This window comes from Phyllostomus hastatus, unplaced genomic scaffold, assembly GCF_019186645.2.
Source record: "Phyllostomus hastatus isolate PE091 unplaced genomic scaffold, TTU_PhHast_1.1 phas_scaffold_21, whole genome shotgun sequence".
Taxonomy (NCBI): domain Eukaryota; kingdom Metazoa; phylum Chordata; class Mammalia; order Chiroptera; family Phyllostomidae; genus Phyllostomus; species Phyllostomus hastatus.
This window is the reverse complement of record NW_025334017.1, coordinates 24303312-24327378: the sequence shown is the minus strand read 5'-3', so window position 1 is coordinate 24327378 and position 24067 is coordinate 24303312. Positions and strand designations below refer to the sequence as shown.

At 44.8% G+C, this 24067-nt stretch overlaps 1 non-coding gene across 1 annotated transcript; it reads right to left on the bottom strand.

Annotated features, from left to right (window-relative positions):
- Positions 1-2299: 2299 nt before the first annotated feature.
- LOC123833413 lies at positions 2300-2404 on the bottom strand. Its single transcript, XR_006788247.1, has one exon. It is a non-coding gene; the product is annotated as a U6 spliceosomal RNA (small nuclear RNA).
- Positions 2405-24067: the final 21663 nt, after the last annotated feature.

Sequence of the window (24067 nt, the reverse complement as noted above, 5' to 3'; positions counted from 1 at the left end):
ACAGAAACGAGCCACTGACTGCAGGACCCTAGAAATGCAGCCACATGAGAGGAGTGAGTGGGCATCTGAGCGGACACTCATTCTCCAATAGCAACCTCAGGCCTACAAGTAAGGAAGAAGTTCATTGGGTAAATATTTATTGAATATCTACTATGTGCCAGGCACCATTCCAAGTATTTGGACACAGCAGTGAACAAGACAAACCATGTCCCTATTCTCATAATATTTAGATATATTGGCCAATAAGTAAGCAAGAACAAATTTCAAATTGATGGTAATAAATACCACACAGAGGGTTAAAACCATGTACTTCGGTGAGGAGGGGATACTTTGGATTGGTTAGTTGATGAAGACCTCTCTAAAGGAGGTGCCGCTTACAATGAGAAGTAATTGGCATAAGGAAACCAGCTTTTAAAGTTCAGGGGGAAAGCTTTTCTGGCAGAGGAGCAGCCAGTACAAAAGTCCCAAGTCGGTGGGCCTGTGCCTGGTGCACCTGTGGAAGGGAAGGGCCCACTCACCTGGAGTCTGGAGAAAGTGGGAAGGGAGGCGCTGGCAGACGCTGGAGTGGTGGGTGTGGCCCGAGCTCACCCTGGGGCTCTGTGGACCAGGAAAGAGAACTTGGATTGCACGATGTTGAGTGGAAAGCCGTGGGAGGTTGTAAACTGGTGGTGGGGGAGGGGAGGGTGTGTATGTGTGTGACATAATCTGATTTAATTGTTTTGTTTGGTTTTGTTTGAAACAATGACTCTGGCTGCTAGGAGGAGAACAGATGGGAGTGAGGATAGGCAGTGAGTGCGGAGACTGGTGGCAGGCTACTGAGGCGGCGAGGACAGGGATCCCAAGGGCTCGCACCAGAGCAGTGCCTTTCGAACCTCAGAGGGCTTCAGGATCCTCTGAGCGTCCCCATCCCCAGAGTTTCTTATTCTAGAAACATTTTTACATTTTATTTTTTGAAATGCTTTTTCTACCTTATTTTTTATTGTTTATTCTATTACAGCTGTTGCATTTTTCCCCCCTTTTCCCCCCCTTTTCCCCCTCCAGCTAGCCCACCCCTCTGGGCCACACACAGTCTATCCCCTCTCCATTGTCCGCGTCCGTGAGTCACTCACACGTGTTCGTTCTTTGACTAATCCCATCCCCTTCCCTCCCCCTTTCCCACCCCCTACACTTCCTCCTACAGCTACCAGTCTGCTCCGCGTTTCCATGTCTCTGGTTCTGTTTTGCTCATTTTTCTCGTTAGTTTATTTTGTTCATTTGATTCCAGTTATAAGTGAGATCATATGGTATTTGTATTTCACAGACTCGCGTGTTTCACTTAGCATAATGCTCTCCAGTTCCATCCATGCTGTCATAAAAGATAGGAATTTCCTCTTTCTTTCTGCTGCATAGTATTCCATTGTATAAATGTGCCACAGTTTTTTAATCCATTCCTCTACTGGTGGGCAGTTAGGCTGTTTCCAGTACTTGGCTATTGTAAATACTGCTGCTATGGACATTGGGGTGCATAGGTTCTTTTGAATTGATGTTTCAGGATTCTTAGGGTATAATCCTAGTGGTGGAATTGCTGGGTCAAAAGGCAGTTCTATTATTAGTTTTCTGAGGAAATTCCAGACTGTGTTTCCTCAAAACAGTGGCTTTCCAGTGGCTGCACCAGTCTGCATTCCCACCAGCAGTACACTAGCATTCCCTTTTTTCCACATCCTCGCCGGCACTTGTTGTTTGTTGGTTTATTTACGATAGTTATCTGACAGGTATGAGGTGATATCTCATTGTGGTTTTAATTTTCGTCTCTCTGATGGCTAGTGATTCTGAGCATCTTTTCATATGCCTATGGGCCCTCTGTATGTCCTCCTTAGAGAAGTGTCTGTCAAGATCCTTTGCCCATTTTTTAATTTGGCCGTTTGTCTCCCTGGTGTTGAGTCATTTGAGTTCTTTGTGTATCTTGGGGATTAAACCTTGTCTGATGTTTCACTGGCAAATACGTTCTCCCACACAGTCAGTCCTCTTTTCATTTGATGATTGTTTCTTTAGCCATACAGAAGCTCTCTAATTTGAGTAATCCCATTTGTTTATTTTTCATTTTATTTCCCTTGCCCTAGGAGGTATATCAGTAAAAATATTGCTATGTAGGATGTCTAAAATTTTATTGCCTATGTTTTCTGCTAGGACTTTTATGGTATCAGGACTTACATTTAAGTCCTTTATCCATTTTGAGTTTATTCTAGTGTATGGTATAAGTTGGTGGCAGTCTAGTTTCTTTTCTTTGCATGTGCCAGTCCTGTTCTCCCAACGCCATTTAAAAAACATGAAACGCTTCATGAATTTGCGTGTCATCCTTGTGCAGGGGCCATACTAATCTTCCCTGTATTGTTCCAATTTTAGAATGTGTTGCTGAAACAAGCACAGATTTTTGCATTTTAAACAAGCTCCCCAGGTGATGCTGATGCTCTGCAAACCATTTTTCCCCCCAAAGATTTTATTTATCTTTAGACAGAGGAGAGACAGGGAGAAAAAGAGGGAGAGAAACATCAATGTGTGGTTGCCTCTTGTGTACCCCCTGCTGGGGACCTGGCCTGTAACCCAGGCATGTGCCCTGAGTGGGAATCGAACCTGTGGCCCTTTGGTTCACAGACTGGTGCTCAATCCACTGAACCATGCCAGGCAGGGCTGCAAACCTCTCTTTGGGTAGCACTGGATAGACTGGAGACGGAGGATATGGACAGATGTCAATATACAGGGCCTGGCAGAAGTAATGCCTGCTTGAGTGTGGTTGATAGGATAATAATACGGACATAATAATTTATAGTTTCTTTGAACATTTCACCTATAATGTCATATGGTATGCTTGAGTGTGATATTGTCATGTTGCAGAATTACATGCTTATGATTTTGTAATAAAAAATTTTGTAATAAAATCAGGTGTTATTTGTGCCAGACCCTGTATTTTGGAAGTAGAGTCAAAGGATTTGCTGATGGATTGCATTTGGGAGGCAAGTGAAAGAGGAGAATCAAGGATGACTCGGGTTTTGGTTAAGCAGCTGAGGAACAATTACTCGCATGTGTTGCGAGTTGAAATAGAGGGAAGGGCAGATGGAGGGGCAGAAAACTGGGGCATGTTAAGATTTGGAGGCCTATGAGACATTCACATGGAAATGCCAGTCACAAGTTGGGGTGCTGGAGTGAGAGGTCAGGACTGGGGAGACCTCAGGATAGAGATGTGGATGAAAAGGGGGCTCTGTGGAAAGTAACCTCAAGGGGTGATCTGATCATAAATTCATACCCATGCAGGTCATGGTGGGTAGTCCAGCCCCAGGCTTACAACTTCTTCAGCAAAAGGGTTTTAAGCCAGCCCTGTCCATTGTTCTTGTGCATCTAGGTTAACACACTTTTGAAATACCAGAAGATATACCCCTTAAAGTCATAACCACCCTTGAGAGAGCATATAATCTTTATCCTGTAATCCAATCCCTGCCTTGCTTTCTCCCATCTTCCTGTGCAATACCTTGCATTCCCTCCTTAATCCAAATGCACAAACGAAACTGCAATACTGGTATCTTCCAGAGCATTTGAGATCTTGCCATTGTCATCAGTTTGGCTCAAATAAACTCGTAAAAACTCTCTATAGGTTTGGACATTTCTTCTATCAGACATAAGAGTTAAAGTGATGGGATTGGATGAGATGACCCTTGGAGCGGATGTATTTGGGGAAGAGAAGAGCATGGGACAGAGCCCTGGACAGCCAACATCTAGAGGTCAGGAAGAGCAGGGGAATCAGTGGGCAGGAGGGCAACCAGGAGACACAGTGCCATTCATGGCAGGAGGAAGTAGGGAAGCATCAGAAGGCACCTGGCAGCGAGTGCCATGCAAGAGATGCAGAGAGCAGAGGGGGGCACCCTCTTGAAAAGGAAAAAGAAACCAGAGGAAGTTACGGAGGAACTGTGAGAATCGATATGTCTTTTTTTTAAGATTTTATTTATTTAATTTTAGAGAGCGGGGAAGGGAGGGAGAAAGAGAGGGAGGATACAACACCCAGCGGCTGCCTCTCGTATGCACCCCATCCAAGGAGGGGACCCTGGCATGTGTCCTGACCAAGAATCAAACCAGCGACCTTTTGCTTTGCAGGACGATGCCCAACCAACCGAGCCACACTGGTCAGGGCATGGAATCTGTAACTCTTGTAACTTCAGCTGCTTTCTCCCCATATGGCAATTAACCATCAACTGCAAACAGAAAGGCCTGTGCTTTTCTTTTGGAGCTGTGAAGACAGTGGAAACCTCGGCTATGGCAACTCACTCTCCAGCCAGCCTCAAGGCCGGGAGTGGTGGCAGCGTTTGAGGAGGGAAAGAGACAGATTGATTTCTGTGAACTGGACTTGGAAAGGAGAGTATAGTGTAGGTAGGAAGCTGCCTTGGGACACAGGAATGACCTTGGATGGCTTCTCAGACAGAAGGACTGTACTGTTCTAGAAACTCCTTTTCTTTTACCTAAAAGAAACAACATCCCTGCTGTTATCCAACAGCAATTCTTCTCCCAGTGTTTGTGAGCCCTGGCTCCAGGGGCTGTCTCCTCCCTCATTTGTATTTTTGATGGTTTCCTCCAGCCTGGCTCCTTCCCCTCAGACTACAATAACGCCACTCCAACCTAGAAGAAAAGCTCTGATTCTCCACCCTTCCTCCCATGCAGCTGCTGTTTTCATTGCTTTTGCCCCAAACTTCCTACACCGATGCTCAGGCTTCCTCACTTTCTTCTTGTCTGCACCCTCTGGAATTTGGCTTCTGTCCCTGCCACTGTCTCCAAAGCCATGGCCACCTCCTAAGTATCAAGCTCAGGTCCTGCTCGTCCAGGTCCTCACCTCAGGCTGCCTCTCTATTGTATTTTACACAATGGCCACCCACCCACTCCTTCTGGAAACTTTTGCCTCCTTCTCTCATGGTCCTCACCATCCCCACACCAATGCTTTTCTCTTCCTCAGTGTTGCCTCAGGAGTCCCTGCCCCTCTGAGTGCCACAACTGGTGGTCTTGTCTCCTCTGTCCTCCCGAACGATCTCATCCACATCCTTCTACAACCACCTGGCCATGAACCAATGGCCAATGACTACTTGCACTGGTATATTGCAGCTGCCTATGTGACATTTCCATGTTCTGCAGTCATGCCAAAAGTGTCCAAATAAATCTAAACCCACGGTTTACACTTAATAAATGTATACAGATGCTCCTTGATTTATGATTGGATATGTACCAATAAACACATTATAAGCTGAAAATACCATCAGTTAAAAATGCATTTACTATACCTAACCTGGCAAATACCATGGCTTAGCTTACCTTAAACATGCTTAGAGCACTTACATTAGCCTACATTTGGGCAAAGTCATTGAACACAGCCAATTTTATAATGGTGTTGAATATCTCATGTAATCTATTATGTATATTGCTTCCACACCATTGGAAAAAGGAAAAGTTGTAAGTCAAACCACTGTAAGTCAGGGCTGTCTATATTAAGTATGTTTGTTGAATAAAATTTTTCTTCCCAACTCTTGCCTCCTACACATTAAAGAGAAAGCAATAAGTAATAAAATGTAAGCACCTCCTCTTCTGTCTGGGTGAATGGGATGACCTCACGCCCTCTTCTCTCACTACATCTAGCAAGTCACACGGACTTACTGATTCTATCCCCAAGATGTTTCTGGAACCTGTCAACCAATGGCCATTGGTGCTAATTCAACACCAACAGTAATCCCCAGTTTTTGGGGTGGGTGAAGAAGGAAACTATTCAGAGCAAACAGCTCCACTGTGATACAGCGTGATTGTAGAACAGCAAGGCTGTAAGACAGCACAATAGAGTTAGTCAATTAGGACACAGCACAGCTGTGGAGCAGCACGGCTGTGGATCAGCACAGCTGTGAGGCGGCCCTCTCCAGCAGACAGCTCTGCTGGGCTCTGCTCAGGTCTGGTCCAGCCCACTCTGCCTGTGCTGCTCTGATGAACCATCTTCAGTGTTTCAACTCCAGCCTGGAAACACAACCCTTACTGTTCAGAGGAAAAGGAAAGTGTGCTCCCCGAAAGCCCAGGGGAGCTTACTTATATAGCCAAAAGTACCTTCCCCTGGTCCCTGATTGGTCTGTCCTCATGCAGATGAGGACTCCAAATCCTCACAGTTTGATTGGTACAAATAGCACTGTCCTGATTGGTCAGAATGGAGTTGCTCTGATTGGTCAGTACAGCTCCAATGCAATGGAAAAAGACTCAGTTCTATTGATTGAAATATGACTCAGGAACCCCTTACTAAGAACTGGCTCATCTGGCAGGAATGCAGTGCACACAGGCAGTTCAGTGTGGGTGGCAGACAGCTTAGGGCAGGCTTCTCCCTGAAGCATGGTTTGCGTGAGTCCCTTGTTTGGAAATGGCTTCTAGGCCCTGGTTTTACATTTTGAGCACACTTAGGCACCAGGAACCCTTCTTGGTAGGTATCTTCTTTCTCGGGGCTAACAGGTCTTTCCTCTTTTTTCCCTTTCCATCCTCGCTGCCTTCTTTCCATTCCTACTCTGCTGTTCTTCTCTCTCAGGCTGACTCACATTGAACCTAATTCAGTGGTTCTCAAAGCTGGCTACTCATTAGAATCACCTGAAAGGTTTTTCAATCCTGATGCCTGGCCTCACCCCAGGCCAATTAAATCAAAATATCCGGGGAGTAAAGCTGAAGCAGATGATTATAATGTGTAGTCAGATTTGAGAACCACAGATAGTTTCTGTCCCCAGTATCCAGATTCTGCCCTCCCCCACAAAAGTCAAATCTGGTCTTAACACTCTTCTGCTTTAAAATTTCAGATCATTCCCTATATCTTACGGCAGTGTTCTTAACTTGGCATCCAGTGTGTGTGTGTGTTGGGGGGCGGTCTGTGAACCCCATTGAATTATATGCAAAATGTTGTGTGTAGGAAGAAGCTTCATCCATTTTCAAAGGAATCTGATTCAGAAAAGGTAAAGAAATATTAGCAAGGTGCAGGTAATAGCTATTGAATACTTGCTGTGTCCTAGACACTGTAGTAAGCACTTTCCATTCACTAGCTCATTAACATTCAAAACTAACCCACAAGTATGAGTGTTACCCCCATTTTACAGATGATGGTGAAGTAACTTCCCCAAGTCAACAAGCCCTTGGAGTCTGAACTCACATCCAACTAGGTCTACTCTTTACTACCTTCCAGGCTTGGCTAAAGGATTCAAAAACCGTAGTGCAGCAAACAAAGCCCTCCACCATCCACCTAACTGAAGGCATCCCTCCTCCCCTACCCATGCTCTAGCCTAGCCACACCCTTCCCTCAGTTCTCTGAGTAGCCCATGCCTCCGTCCCTGCTACATGCTGTGACCGTTCAGTAATGTCCTCTCTACATGTTCCTGCCAGGCCAAATCCTACTTACACTTCAAGGCTCAGCACAACTATCCCCTACAATCTCTGAAACCTTCTTTCCCCTCACACTTTGCCAGCCAGAAGACATTGATTATGGCATTTTTAAAGATTTTATTTATTTTCTTTTTAGAGAGAGGGGAAGAAGGAAAGAGAGGGAGAGAAATATCAATGTGTGAGAGAAACATCAACTGCTTGCCTCTCACAGACCCCAACTGGGGACCTGACCCACAACCCAGGCATCTGCCCTGACCAGGAATTGAACCAGTGACTTTTCCATTCATAGGCCGGTGCTCAATCCACTGGGCCACAGCCAGGGTGATGGCACTTTTAGCATCTGATTAGAGATAGTGGTGCTCACATCTCCCTTCCCCACCCCACCAGCAGACAGAGTTCCTTGAAGGAAGCAACAGTCTCTTGTTCATCTGTAGCTCCCCAACATCTTACAACACCCTGCCTCATAGGAGAAGCTCAATGAACATTTGTTGAAAATACTGTAATTTCTTTGGCTGAGTAGCTCAGTTAATTAGAGTGCTGTCCCGATATGCCAAGGTTGCAGGTTCAATCCCCCGTCAGGGCACATGTAAGAAGCAACCAATGAATGCACGAATAACTGGAACACCAAATAGCTGTTTCTCTTTCTCTAAAAATCAATAGATATAATTTTTTTAACCTTTAAAAAATAAGAGTCAGAGATAATATAATTTAAGTGTGCATAAGTTAAACCTACAATAAGTATGCTCCCTTCTTACTAGGAGTACCCAGGTTATAAAGTACAGGGAGTAGGACTTTGTCTTGTGAGAATGACGTTTAGGATGTCCTCATGTTGCCAGTCTGTCCCTACCGATCTCGGAGTTATTGTTAAGACTCGATGAAATAATTATTTAAAAGCACTTTGCATTGTTAAACGCACTATGAAAAGTAAGAGTTATTAACTAACTCTCTGCTCACGTCCAGTGGCTAACAGACCATTATGAATGTCAGGAAATGCAGATTTAACAGCCCCCAGCTACATGCCTTAAAAAAAGTGCCTGTCATCACATTGGCATCTCCTGCTCTGAAACAAACAATTCCCTCATTGCTGTGGCATTCTGTGCAGCTGAAAGAGCCACGCCAGGAATGCTCAATTGAATTAAAACATACTTAAAATTAGTTTTGTAAAACGTGTCTCAAGTGTCTTCAGAGGTTCAAATAGAATTGCTTTTATAGCAGTGAGAGAAAAGCATCAGGAAAAGAGGCACCAGGAATGTTGTACATACATGGGCCACTGTGAAGTTTCTTGATTGGGATGGTACCCTACTGAGCTAAAATAGGGCACTTGGCAATGAATGAGATAAAATTGGTCTTTTAATAAAAATTATCAAATCAAGGCAAATTAATGAAGTTTGATACTGGCTTTGAATGCTTTCTTATAAGTACTTTTGAAGTACTCTTAAAGGTTGCCCTAGCTTTCCCCACTTGTTAAAGAAAGATTGGGTAATTACATTGGTGAACAGCAATTTCCCAGCCCAATTGTACAGTCTGGTGGCAGAGAAAACTGTTAAAACTGATGATGGCATGATACATTTAGCATCATAAAGTGTGAGGCATTCCGCAACTTAAGGGAGGGAGGGACGGAGGGAGGGAGGGTGGGAGGGAGGGAGGAAGGAAGGACAAAATAAAAAAGAAAAAGAAAAACTGAAAGTCTATAAGGAAAGGATGATATGAAACATTATCTGGTTCCTCATCAATGGACAACTATATCTAAAAACTTTTACACTAGAAGAGTTATAGGCTATATATTTCTTGTGCGTATACTCAAAGTAGAATATAAAAGAAAGTCTCAAACTGTTGGGAGGGATCAGAAAGACCCTACCAACTCCTGAACTCATTCAGTTCTTCTTGGACAACAGTAAAAGTCAAATTGCTGGGTTTGAAAGCCAGTTCTTCTGACTTTGGCAGAGATCACTGTTTGTTTTCCAGTATCTATTCTCCCCTTCCTCCCTGAATTGTAACCAGGCTTGATCAGAATAAAGACTATGCACATCGATGTTTCTCTCCCTCTCTTTCTCCCTCTCTCTAAAAAACAAAACAAAACAAAACAATAATGTCACACTTCTTAGCCTCCTTTGCAAGTAAATATGACCATGTAACCACATTCTGGTCAATGAAATGTGAATACAACTTTCAGGTTATGCCCTTAAAAAGCGAGATGGGCCCTCCATTTCCTTTCTTCCCCACTGGAAAGCAGAAGTGACATTGTTCCTTCTTTGACAAGGTGGGTGGAGTAGGGTAGCCCTTAGGGAAGGTGGAGCACTGAGAAAGAAGCAGCCCAGGACCCCAACAAAGGTGAGCTGCTGTATCAGCCCTGGACAGCTCCTGGTGAGACCTACAGGAAAGACAGAATTAAACTTCTGTCTTGTCTAAGCCATTGTTACTTTGGGACCTGTTAGCACCCAAACTGATATTTTAACAGAGTAATTGTGATTCAAAGCAAGTTATTGGGTTGGCCAAAAAGTCCATATGGTTTTTTCTGTAAAATAAAAGGTACATTTTTCACTTTCATCACTAACTTTATTGATTTGGATATTTTGCGTGTGTTGGCTCTCTCCAGCTAATGGCTTCTAGCAGGTAGAGGCTGGGGTGCTGCCGAGTATCTTCCAACTTGTGGACAGCCTGACAACAAAGAATTATTTGGCCAAAATGTCAACAGTACCAAGAAATTTCACAAACCACTTTTGACACATTTGATCAGTCACAGCACCTTCTCCACACAATGCACAAATTTTTGTGTGTGTGTTTCAGTTGCATTTTTACCTTTCTTGTAATAATAAAGCAAATACGCCAAAAGTGTTGCTTATTTTCTTCCATCTTCAATATTAAAATGGCTGCACAAAATTCACCAATTTTGATAAGTTTTTTTTTAATGCATGCTGATAGGACAGCTGCCACAACACAATCTAACAAAATTGCTTCAAATGAAGTTAAAGACAACTAAGCACTACTAGAGCCATTGTATGGGAAAAAAACAAATGAACTTTTTGGCCAACCCAGTACCTAACTTCTCTGAACCTTGGTTTTCTCATCTGTAAAATGTGGAAAATACAATAACAATAACAACAACAATAATAATACCTTAAAGAATAATACTGTCATAATAGGGGTGGGGGCATGTCAAACGATTAGATGCATGCTGTCACATAGTGAGTATTCACTATTAAGTGTTAGCTCTTGTTAAAGTAAAATTATTGAATGCCTGTTATAGGCATGGCATGATAACAGTCTCTGGTAGTTCTAAGTTCATCCTTCATTTAGCTATCCATTTCTCATTGGCATTTGAATATCTTTATTCAACTGCTAAACACAGGTATAATTATGTTTTATGAGTATCAAGCTGTGTCCCCTGAGCATTACATGATGCGTTGTTTTTTTTTTTAAGATTTCGTTTATTTATTTTTAGAGAGAGGGGAAGGGAGAGAGAGGGAGGGGGAGAGAAACGTTGATGTGCAAGAGGTACAGCAATCGGCTGCCTCTCACACACCCCCATCTGGGGACCAGGCCCACAACCCAGGCCTGTGCCCTGACTGGGAATCAAACCAGTGACCTTTCGGTCCGCAGGCCAGTGCTTAATGCACTGAGCCACACCAGCCAGGGCCATGACGTTTTTTTAAAACAGACATCCTGTGTAGGTTCCAGAATACCACTTTCACTACTTAAGAAAATCCAGGAGAAGCTTAAAGATAATTATGAAGGGTAGTATATGCTTGAGAGAATTCAGGGATGGAAAGCTTAGAATCCATTAACACCAGGATTTATGGATGGACTCATCATGTTCAGAACTGATTTCATCTCCCAGGCCCTCCCTGAACTCAGTCCTCCTCCTTTATTATCACAGTCCACTGTACCCAACTCAGCCCCAACCACTGAAATCAAAAACTTATCTAGTGCATGAAGTGAGGTGGTGCTCCTCCCAAAAGCACCTTTGTTTGCAACCTGTAAAGAACTTTCTGAAAGGAAACAGTGAAAGCTAGAGCCTCTCCCTTTAACTTAAGAGTTAATATAACATTCCAGCTGGACTTGGGGCGCAGACTCAGGTAGCATGGGCTCAGGTCAGCTGGCAGCAGGGGACAGGGGTGACCCTGAGGAGGCTCAGGTCAAAGTGGTGGCCTGGCCTGGAGAGTCGACTCTAGGAGCAGCGTCCGTCCCAGAGCTGGTCCCCTGTTGTCCAGCTACCTGACCCCACCATGGGCCCAGGGGAAATGGCTAAATGTGAAGGGAAATGTTAGTCCCTGAGAATGTGGACACTCCTGGCTGTGGAGCAGTCACATTTAAGCATAACACAGAGCATCTCTCTCCTCAGTCTGAGACTGGGGGCCTCAGTGGGACCTGCGCTTTTCTCCGTGGTCAGAGTCTCCCCTGAACTGCCTGGTGCTGGCCAGGGCGTGTGCTGCTACTGCAGTAGGTCCAGGGATGGAGGGGCATCCTGAAGCATTTAGGACTTGCCCTAGCTGGATAGCTTTTTTCTAGGGACCCTTACACTGCAGAGGAGAATCAGGGCTGACTCCGTGGTTCTGAATGAGCTCCTCTGGGGTTTCCTAACCGTCTCTGAAGAGCAACTCTCAGGAAGGAAAGGAAGAAAGGAGGAAGGGAAAGATGTATCATCAAATTTGCTTGAATATGCATTTTAAAATATCTCTGGAAAGAGATACATAAGAAACTAGTAACAGTGGTTACGTTTTGCAGTTCAGGGTGGGAATTAAGTGGATGGGGGGTGACGAGAGGAACACTCTTCACTGTCTTATACTTTCTAGGCTTCAGAAGCACCCGAGCCAAAAAGTAAAACAGAATAAATTAAAACAATAGTAAAATAAAAGACATGCCTTCAGATCCTTTAGGCAGGCCAGGCCAGGGTGCGTTGCCGAAGAGGATGGAGGGGGGAGCAGCCACGGACCCTGCTCCTGCTGCGAGGCTCCCTCAGCTTTGCCACGAGAGGGGGGCGTGGGCGGAACAGCCTCCCTTCAGCTCTGCAGGCTCGCTCCACCTCACTGTAAGTCCAAGAGGAAAAGAGACGTGACCTCATTTTGGACCTCAATCTACTCCAATAGTTATAATTATTACTTTGTCTCTGCTGCTTCTGCAGTCCTCCTGAATCTGGGCTTTCTCCGTCTCTCACCTTGATTACTCTGACATCCTTCCCACTGGCCTCGTAGTGCCATGCCCCTAACTCCTCAAACCCACCCTCTACACTTGACATTCCTTTTCAAGAGTGAACCCTGGTCATATCCCTCCGGGCTCCCTCCATGCTTAAAATCCTGCAGTTGCCCATTAAGCACGTGATAACATCTAAATTCCTTCTCTATCTTTCTAAAATCTTGCCACTCCCCACTTCCCTTTGCCCTGTCTACCCATGGCTGCTTGTGGTTTTCTCAATGGCCCCAGCTCTCATGCTTTGTGGCTTTGTATGCGCCGATCCTTCCCCCAGGAGTCCCTTCTTGCTGTTCTGCCTCCTGGAAAACTCCATTCTTCCATCAGGACTTGGCTCAAAGGCCAACTTGTCTTTGTGACCCACGATGACCCCTCTTTTGCTCCCCACAACCTGACCCCCGTAACACCATAACACTTTGAACACACGCCTATTAACACTTTACCCTATATTGACGTTATTTCTACATTTTCATTAGACTCTTAGCCTCATGAGAGCAGGAGTTATGGCTTATTCATCTTTATATTTCCAGCACACAGAAGAAACTTGGATGAGCAGTTCGCTCTAAACTAAATCCTCAGGACTGGCTCCGTGGAACAACAGCTAAGGTACCCTGAGGTTAAGCTTGCCTTCTGAATTATGTAAACTTGGCCTGTCCCTGACTAAACAATGTTTGGAGTTTAAACTCCAGCCAGCTAAATCTTAAGCTCACTTTTTTTTTTTAAAGCTTAAGAACTTGAGGAGATGTGGCCTTACCCCATGGGACACTGTGGTTTTATGTGCTATGTGAATGCTTTGAAAGTTAGGAGATGTCACATTCCTCGGTAACAGCACAGGGATACTGTGGCAACAGGTAGGGTCCAATAGCAACCATGTTTGGACAGAGTCACGTTGGAAGAACTCCCAGGAGCAGAGCAGTGGTGTTCTTAGTTCCAGCTTGGAGAGCCCAGTGTGATTTTTGCACTGTAATCCTCTCTGTAGGGTGGCTGAGGTGAATGCTAATGAAATTATAAACTACTGAAAGACTACGGCCCATCACACTTTTTGCATAACTTTTTTTGCTTTTCTTTTATTGTGGCAAAATATACATCACAAAATTGACCATTTTAAAGTAGATAATTCAATGGCATTAAGTACATTTACAGTGTGGTATGACCACTATCTATTTCCACAACTTGTTCATCATCCCAAATAGAAACTCTGTACCTGTTAAAACTTCCCATTTCCCTCCTCCCTCCAGATCCTCATAACCTCCTTTCTACACTCTGTCCCTATGAATTTGCCTAAGCCATGTACATTGTACTCATGGAATCATATACTCTTTGTCCTTTTGTGTTTGCCTAATTTCACTTAGCATAATGTTTTCAAGGTTCATCCATGTTATAGCATGGATCAGACTTCATGCCTTTTTATGGCTGATAATATTCCATTGTAGAGATATACCATGATTTGTTCAATCATTCACCTCTTTTTTAAAATTATATTTTTATTGATTATGCTATTACAGTTGTCCCAAGTTTCCCCCTTTGCTTCCACTCCACCCAGCACCCCCCACTCCCTCAGGCAATTCTCACACCATTATTTATGTCCATGGTCATGCATATAAGTTCTTTGGCTACTCCATTTCCTATGCTATACTTTACATCCCCATGGCTGTTCTGTAACTACCTATTTGTACTTCTTAATCTCCTTACCTCTTCACCCATTCCTCCACATCCCCCTCCCATCTGGCAACCATCAAAATGATCTCTGTGTCTATGATTTTGTCTCTGTTCTTCTTGTTTGCTTAGTTTGTTTTTTACATTCAATTGTTGATAGATACCGTGTTTTTCTGACTATAAGATGCACTCCCTCCAAATTTAAGAGGAAAGGGGGTGTATCTTACAGTCCAAATGTAGCTTGCCTGGCTTGCTGTGGAGGGCAGGATGGTGGTGGAGCAGGGTCACAGGAGGCAGGAGCAGGGTTGCCACTGCATTTTCCTCCCAAATTTAGCGGGGGAGTGTGCATCTCATAGTCTGAAAAATACAGTATATATTTATTGTCATTCTATTACCCATAGGTTTGATTTCCTTCTTTTTCTTAAATCCCTTTAACATTTCATATAACAATGGTTTGGTGATGATGAACTCCTTTAGCTTTTTTTTCTTGTCTGAGAAGCTCTTTATCTGCCCTTTGATTCTAAATGATAGCTTTGCTGGGTAGAGCAATCTTGGCTGTAGGTCCCTGCTTTATATGACTTTGAATATTTCTTGCCAATCCCTTCTAGCCTACAAAGTTTCTTTTGAGAAATCACCTTACAGGAACTCCGCTGTAAGTAACTAACTGCTTTTCTCTTTTAAGATTCTCTCTTTATCTTTAACTTTTGGCATCTTAATTATGATGTGTCTTGGAGTGGGCCTCTGTGCATCCATGTGTTTGGGACTCTCTGTGCTTCCTGGCCTTGCATGTCTATTTCTTTCACCAAATTAGGGAAGTTTTCTTTCATTATTTTTTCAAATAGTTTTTCAATTTCTTGCTCTTTCTCTTCTGCTTCTGGCACCCCTATGATGCAAATGTTGGAATACTTGAAGTTGTGCCAGAGGCTGCTTACACTATCCTCAGTGTTTTGGGGTTCTTTTTTGTTCTTGTTGTTCTGATTGTTTGCTTTTTGCTTCCTTATGTTCCAAATCATTGATTTGATTCTCAGCTTCATCCACTCTACAGTTGTTTCCCTGTAAATTGTTCTTTATTTCAATTAGGGTATCCTTCACTTTTGACTGGATCTTTTTTATGCTGTTGAGGTCCTTATTAAGTTCCTTGAGTGACCTTATAACCAGCATTTTGAACTCTGCATTTAATAGATTGCTTATCTCCATTTCGTTTAATTCTTTTTCTGGAGTTTTTATCTGTTCATTCATTTGGGATATGTTTCTTTGTCTCCTCATTTTGGCAGCCTCCCTGTATTTGTTTCTATGCATTAGGTAGAGCTGCTATGACAGGGGTCTTGATAGTGTGGCCTAAGGTAGTAGGTGTACTATAGGGTCCAGTGGCCCAGCCTCCCGTATCACCCAAGCTGGGTACTTGAGTGTAGCCTTCATGTGAGCTGAGTACACTCTCCTCTTGTAGTTGAGCCTTGATTGCTGTTGGCAAGTCAATAGGAGGGATTTACCCAGGCCAGTCAGCTGCAAGACCTGGCTGTGACCACTGACAACCAACCTCCACCCTCCATGGAGGGTCAGCTGTGCAGAGGCAGGGTGGTGGTGCTCCTCCAATGTAGTCTATAGCTTTCCACTGGTACACAGGCTCTGGGGTTTCCAGGGTGGTGCAGGCCAAGGTCAGCCCCCACTTGTGTTTCACCTGGGCCCCCCTGCATAAGCTATAAAGCAATCTGAGATGGCTGCTATTTATGCTGGGCCTTGAGATTTCCAGGTGAAACCAAGCTGTGAATCTAGGCTGGCTGCTGCTATTTGGACCACTTAATATGAGGTAAGGGGGTGGGGACTCACTAAGGCAGACTGCTGCTGCTTGTTTGATAGGATTTAGGAAGTTGTGAAGCAAGAGCTAAGACCAGCCATTCATATTTAAAAGTAGCATGTGTGAGCCCATAAGCTGGGTGGGATGGAGTCTCAGAGGATCTCTAGGGTGAGGCAAACAGTGTTAGCCAAGTTGTTTGGAGTCTCAGATATGGCACCTGCCTACTGGCTCTGCAGCTCTGTTGGGAGAGGGCTCAGAAAAGGGACAATGTCTGGCCCCCTTTCTGCCTGGGAGAAAACTGTACCCCAGCTCCCACCTTGATGCCAGACACTTCAGTTACTCCCTTTATGCCACTGGTGCCTTTCAAACTGCTACCCCAGTGCTGGAGCTCAGAGGGAGTGAGTCTGAATAAGTCCATATATGGGTTATTTAAAGGGAACTGCTTGGGACTCCAGAAGTTTCTTCCACTGATTCAATCCCCGCTGGTTTTTACAGCCAGAAATTACAGTGACATATCTTTCTGGTACTGGAACACTGGGCTGGGGGGCTTGGTGAGGGGCTGAGGCCCCTCACTTCCGAGATATCCCTCCCAAGTTTTTATTCACCACATGTGGATATGGGGCGAGCCCATTCCGTGTCTCCACCCCTCCTACCAGTTTGAATAGATGTGGTTTCTTTAATTCCATAGTGGTCAGACTTCCATTCAACTCAATTTCTAATGATTCTGAGTGATGGTTGTTCTACATTTTAGTTGTAATTTTAATGTAGTTATTCTATGAGCTGTGTTTACCTATGCTTTCATCTTGACTGGAAGTCTCCATTCACTTCTTGATAGACATTTATTTCCACATTTTGGCTATTGTGAATAATGCCACTATAAAAAATGGTATACAAGTGTCTGAGACCTTGCTTTTTTAATTATTCTGGGTATATACCTAAAAGTAGAATTGCTGTATCATATGGTAATTCTATGCTTAACTTTTTGAAGAATTGACAAACTGTTTTCCACAGTAACTACACCAGTTTGCATGCCCACCAACAACACACAATGGTTCCACTTTCTCCATATCATTGATAACACTTGTTTTTTGTTATTGTTGTTTTGTTTTGCTATGTTTTGCTTGTGGTGATAACTATACTGATAGGTTTTGTAGTTTTGATTTGAATTTCCCAAATGATATTGAGCATCATTTAATGTGTTTATTGGCTATTTGTGTATCTTATTTTTTAAAAAAAAAATTTTTTAAAGATTTTACTTATTTTTAGAGAGAAGGAAAAGAGAGAGCAGATGATGGAGAGAAACATCAATGTGTGAGAGACATTGATCAACTGCCTCTTGCATGACCACAACAGGGGACCCGGTCCACAACCTGGGCATGTGCCCTGACCGGGAATCGAACCTGTGACCTTCTGTTCACGGACCAGCCCTCAATTCACTGAGCCATATCAGCCAGGGCCATGTATATCTTCTTTCAAAAAATGTCCATTCAAACCCTTTGCTCATTTTTTAATTGAGTTTTTTCTTTGCTTTTCCCCCTCATCTTTTTGAATTTCTTTTTCTTGTTAAGTTGTAGGAGCTCTTTCTATATCCTGGATTTTAACCCTTATCAGATATATGATTTGCAAATATCTTTTTGCATAATTTTTTAACTTCATCCAAAAGAAGGTAGTAATGTTAATGTCATCATCAATAGCCATCAAAGTGGTAATATCCAACTTTTTGAAGGATAAAATGAAACCTATTGTGCCAGCTGGGAGACGAGCTTCCTTCCTGTCAGCACCTCAGAAATGGGGGCAAGTAACCAACAGCAGCAGGTGGCAAGAATGAGAGCCCAGTGTGGTCAGGGCAGGAGGGCAAGGAAAACCAGAGCTGGAGCCTTGTTTCAGAAACTTGGAGGGTCAAGGGACAGACCCTGGGTTCTCCCTCCTGGTGCCTCCACAGCCATGGATATTTACTGGGAAAGCCTCTTCTGATCCTCCCTCCTAGTGCTGCCCATTCCCCCCACCCCAAAACATCATTTGCCGAATTTACCATCTTGGGAGATCTTGCCTGGACTCCTCCCCTCCTGATCCTGTTCACCAACAGGGAGCCAGGCAAGCAGTTACTTTAGGCCAAGTTTTCCTTTCACGTTGTTTCTAGGGCCTCATTCCTCTGAGGCTGACATTACAACTGGCAAGAAGACGGCTGAAAGTCCACATCTCCCCAAAACAGTGCAGAGGTTAAGAACATGGGCTCCCACTTCAGTTGTGGCGCCATGTTTACGCTCAGTCTTTGAAACTGCGTTTGCACCCTGGATCCCCTCTTTATCAAACCTGTGATTTGGGGAAATCATGTCTGTGTGCTTCATTTTTCTCACTTGCCAAAGAGGAATAATTATAGGATCAACATCAGTGGGCTGCGGTAAGGATTGAATGAGAGAGTCCCTGGAATGTGCTTAGACCAGGGATAGCACATTGTAAGGGCTTAATAAACTATTGTTGTCATCACTTGCCCCACTGTTCCCCTGAAGTTCTGGAATGGGCACGTTCCTGTGCGTGACCCCAAACGTTGCTCTCCTATGACTTTCTGCCCTGTGCTTTTCCCTGGTTGCTGACTGCATGTTCTACAAATAGTTAATGATGTCATCAAAGGTGCCCAGCGTCCAGATTCGATGACATTAGAAACTGAATCACAGTGCCCAGATACAAAGCAAGAGAAAAGGGTGTCCCAGGGGAAGGTGGGTCATTCAGAGCCACCCTGTGGAGAGCACTGACAACACTATGTGATGTTTTTCTTGACTGTCTAAAATAGCATCATACTCACCTGGGAACACGACACAATCCCAGTGGACTCAGACTGAACCTCGGTTCAGCAACCTCGGTACTTGAGTTCTGGTTAAGAAAGAATTCAGAGACAAGACTCAAACTATAAGAGAAAGTTGATTTAGAAAGTCACAGGGATAGGAGTGAGCCTTAGAGAAAATGGGCTTTCCTTAGAGGAAACAAGTGACATAGGCAAAAGAAGGGCCCTTGGAGCTTGGGAGAGAGAAGGGCAAAGGTAACATGGCTGGGGGAAGAAGAGGGGGAGGGGGAAGGTGCAGGCCTACTCCCCGGGTCCTCCGTTTGAAGGGCTTTTAGAGGTGGAGATTTTAGGGGCAGTCCAAGGGGAGGATCTCAACAGAACATTCATCAGCTTTCCAGGTTTGTCCTTTCAGGGTTGTGGTCTCCATGGATTGGCACCAGGCAAAGGGGTCATTAGTGCTACTGGTCCTGATGTCAGCCATGGTGTCACCTGGTTGCTGGTTTTTTTGGCCTGGAGCTAAAACACAACTGAGGCCTAGATGTTATCCTGGGGTGTTAATGCTTAAGGGAGTGGTCATGAAGGGCCTGCCTGGGAGTTGCATGAGGCCACCCTTAGGCCCCTTGTTCCTCCTCTAAGGGGGTCTACTGCATAACCAGCTATCTGAAAGTTCAGGGGTGCTAAACCACATAACCAGCAGTATCTAGGGCAGGAAAGATTACTCTGGGGATGAGGTCCTCATTTTCCCCGTTGTTAGGCACCAGGGCTTTCCACCCTGGTGACCTTCTGTGCCTAGCCTTGCATCCTTGCTCTGCTCTTGTCTTTCTAATTGCCTACCACAGAGTTATGGCAGCAGCAACCCACCCACAGGTAGATCTGGCAAGTCCAGGAAGAGATGCTTGAACGGACAGCCTGATTCAGTCCAGAATCACTGCAGCAGAGCAGCTGAGAGTGTGAGTACTAGAATCAGGAGGTATTACTCATCAGCTGCGTAATAGAGGCAGTAGCTTCCTTAACCTCTCTGGGCCCCAACTCTTATCACCTGTGAAATGGAGATACTACTATTACCCACTTCACACTGTTTTAGGTGGGCAAAAAGAGTTCATATGTGTATAGGACATAGAACGGTGCCTGGCATTTGGTAAGCATGCTCTTAAAAAATGTATGTAGTATTCTGGATTCATCAACCACTAAACACACAGTAATGGGAGAGAAATGTAACTATCAAGGAGAGACAGATGGAGAGAGTGACCCCAGATCCACGAAACAACATGCTTAGCTATGCAGGGGGGATGAAGATAGCTTGGTGCCATGCCTTGGCATTGGTACTTAACTGGCATGATCGCCTCACTATCACACAGAGACACCTGCAGCCAGCAGGGTGGGGGCAGGGAGCTGAGGTGAGGAAGGATAAACAGCTCTCACTGGGGTTCTTCTGGGGGAAGTGCCCTGGGGAGGAGCACTCATTCCATTCAAAACATCTTAATAGAAGACCAGTTTATATATGCTCATGATTTAAACAACATCAGCTGCTTTATTTATTATTATTATTATTATTATTATTATTATTATTTTGCACCAGCCATTAGCTTGGAGGTTATATTAAAATGAATTCAAAAACCCTTCCATGCCTGTCCACACCTCTGCAACTTCCAAACTGGGTCAGTATCAGACAGTGGTTGGCCAAGAGTGCTGCCTTATTATGCTTCTGCCAAATGAACTCAAAAAAGAATCTGGAGGTTTCAGCTAGAAATAAATGATATTTATTCACGGGTCTTAGCCTTTGCAAACTGGGAACACAACTAGGCAGAAAAACTAGATGTGTTCCAAAGAAGAAAGAAAAGTTAAGAGTTCTTATACTAAAAAGTATATTCTTGAGAATTATCAGTCCTATATTCTTGGCCTATGATTGGTCCAGGATGGTTGTTAGTCAGATGTCATGAGGTTTGGATAATGGATATCGGGTGGGTGTTAGGTGGTCTGGATGAGTGAGTCCCTGGAGGGCAGGGGGGGGGGAGGGGGCGTTGGTAATCAGAGGGATATTGTCTAGTTAGTGTTAGAGTGTTTCCTCATGCCTCGATCTTTATAATATTAATAATTTTAAGATTTTATTTATTTATTTTTAGAGAGAAGAGAAGGGAGGGAGAGAGGGAAAGAAACACTCATACGCCCCCTTACTAAGGATCTGGCCTGTAACCCAGGCATGTGCTCTGTGCTGGGAATCGAACCGGTGACTTTTTGGTTTGCAGGCCAGAGCTCAATCTACTGAGCCACACCAACCAGGGCATAATATTAATACTTTTAGCAGCTTGGTTAAAGTGACTCCGTTTTATGTATTCCCTAGCTTCACTCTCCCTCACTTCTAAACAGGCATGCGGCATGCAGGTCTGCTGTTTGTGTCCCCAGGGATACCCCCCCTCCCCACACACACACACACCACCCCCACACTGGGGTTTCCAGGAGGTGAACTGTCAATTCTCAGGTTTCAAACCTCTTTTGGTTTGGCATGTGGCAAAGGCTCCCTTCCTGGTGCAACCGGCATTTCCTGGCACCCACTCTTGTTAAATTCATCGGCTTGAAGAAACAGCGGTATGGCGTGATGCTCAGAAGCACAGAATCGGATGAGAGTTCGAACTGGAACTTACTGCCTGTGTGACTCTAGGTAGATGACTCCCTCTCTCAGGGCCTTAGTTTCCCCATCATCAAGATGGGAATCACCTGTCCTCTCCAACGCTGTTGTGAGGATTACCAGAGATAAAGGAGCCCTGCTTAGCACATGCCTGGCAGAGCAAGGGCTGGATAGATGGAGCTATTATTAGCAGGTATCTGATAGCCCAGACGGGCCCTGCAGCTGCTCCTTTGCATCCCCACCCCTACTCCCTCCTTCCTCCCAGTCACCAGGTTTGAGGAGTAGGATAATTACTAATGTGTTGAAATCTGGGTGGGGCGCAGGTATATTTACAACTGCAAACCAGTTTGTGACAAACTGTTTCAGCTGCCCAGATGGTAGGGCACCATTTGCCCTAGGCTGACTGTGGCTGTTGTGTGAAGTAATTTAAGTTGTGGGCAGGAGTGGGGGACCATGGCAGCGGCCCAGATGCTGGACTCTGTTGTTGGTTGATGTGGGAAAGAACTCTAATGGAAGCCACCCACAGGAAGGGAGAAGTCAGTCTCTCTCTGTTCTCCATGTTCCAACTGCGTTACACACGAGGGCTGGGAACAATTGAGCCAGAAGCAGGAGGTACTAGGATTTGTTTTTGGCACCAAGGAAACCATGTTCTCAACCGCTCTTTATACTCACTCTTGCAAAACAGAACAGAACAAAACAAAACATACAACAACAACAAACCCAGGTGTCTTTGGCCAGTATTAAGCAGAATGCTGGCCCTCTGAAAAAGTTCACAGAAGCAGTTAGTAGGAGGAGTGAATTACTTGGTGATTTTTTTACAGGACTGGAATGAGCTCTATTTGTCTTCCAGTCAGAAAACAAACAAACAAACAAACAAAAAACAAAACAGAGATCTTGGGTCTTCTAGCACGATGGAAAGCCATCTTTATCTCTTTGAGACCCTCCTTCTCCTCCCTTCCTGTCTAGCTGTGTTAATATCAAATGAAGGGCACAAAAGGGTCCAATGTGCCCATGTTTATTTCTTAGCTAAATCCAGGCTTTCCTTACTGAAAGCAAAGCTTTTAGAACAGGCTTAGTAATCAGAACATTCTCCTTGGAGCTCCACGGGGTTGCTGCCTTTGGGGTCCTTAGGAGCCTCCAAAGGTCCTCTTCTGGGGACCAGGAGGCATTGAGTTCCAGCTTTCCAGCTTCCCAGCTTCACGAGAGCCGATGCAACGTGGGCAGGCAGGCTGCATCGAGCTTCCTGTGCTGCATTTGGAATCCAAACTGGAACTTTCTGCTGATTGAGAGGGGGAACCAAGAAAAAGCAAAATTCTTTGTGGCATTTCTAAGTGGGGGCTGTAATGAAACACATATCTGCTCTAAAACTAAAACTTGCGGGGGATTTATTTTGGGTCCTGATTAACCTTCCCTGAAAATCCCCTAAGAAACTCCTTGGTACTGTTTTTTTCTCTCTTTCCCTTTCTCCTCGTCTTTCCTGGTTCCTTCTCCTTTGCTCCCCTCCACGGACACTTTTGAAGGGCGGCAAATCCGCTCCGTTAGCCAATCACAGAGCTCAAATATGGAAATAAAGATGGTTGGACGTGCGAACTGGGCCACAGCTGAAATCTCCCAGTGTCCTCTGACAGCCACGTCTCTGGACAGAACTGTTCCAGAGCAGCAGGAGAAGTCCTGAGCCACTGGCTCACGGGCTCTTTATACCTTTATTCCTCAAGGCCACCAGCTCCCCACAGGTCTCTTGGGGCAATCTTAGAAGCAGCCCACTTGACCCGGCCCTCTTTGCTCTGCCCCTCCCACAGCGGTCCAGCAGCACCGGGGTGTCCTAGCACGCAGACATCAGGACTGGAGCCTTTCAACACCGTGGGTAAGTGTAAGTTACACGGCCCCTGAGCCTGCAGCTCCCCAGTGGCCAGGCAACATCTATCTGAGCCCAAAAGGACTAGAAAGGAATCAAAAGGGAACCCAGAGTCCCGCTTCCACCAACCCCTAGGCACCTTCCTTCTGAGGCGGGTGAGTAGGAACTTCTCCCCACACAGAGGCAGGGCTGAGTCCTAGCAGCTCCCACCTGTAGGGGAGACTCAAGTTCCCAAGTGCACAGAGAAACAAACCTGGAATTTCCCTGGGGCTTCTCTTGGGTCACTCCATCTTGCCTCAGCTTTGGAATTGGAGGGAAGGCACCAGGACCATGGGAAATCCCTTTCTGTCCCCAAACTTGCCCCTAAGAAGGAAAAGGCTTTCCTTCCCTTATCTACAGGAGCTTTAGTCAGTGATTTTAGTTTATTTGCTTTCTTTGTTGTTCTGTGTGTGCATGGAAGCCACTAGAAAACAAAACCAGAAGAAGGGTTGTTGTTATTGCTGTGGATTTTTGGGGTTTTTTTGTTTGTTTACAGTTAAACAAAGGCATAGAACTTCTCTAAATTTGGCTCAGAGGACCAGACTTGAACTCTAGTCCTTAAGGATTCCTGGAATACTGTTTAGGTGAGCAGGGGATCCCCATTTATCTCACAGGGTATTTGATCTCTGCTGCCTAGCCCCTCAGCACAGGCCACACAGACAATGTGAACTAACTCAAGAAGCCAAAAGTCTTGTGAAGTTCAAGCAGGAAATTGTGTGAAGG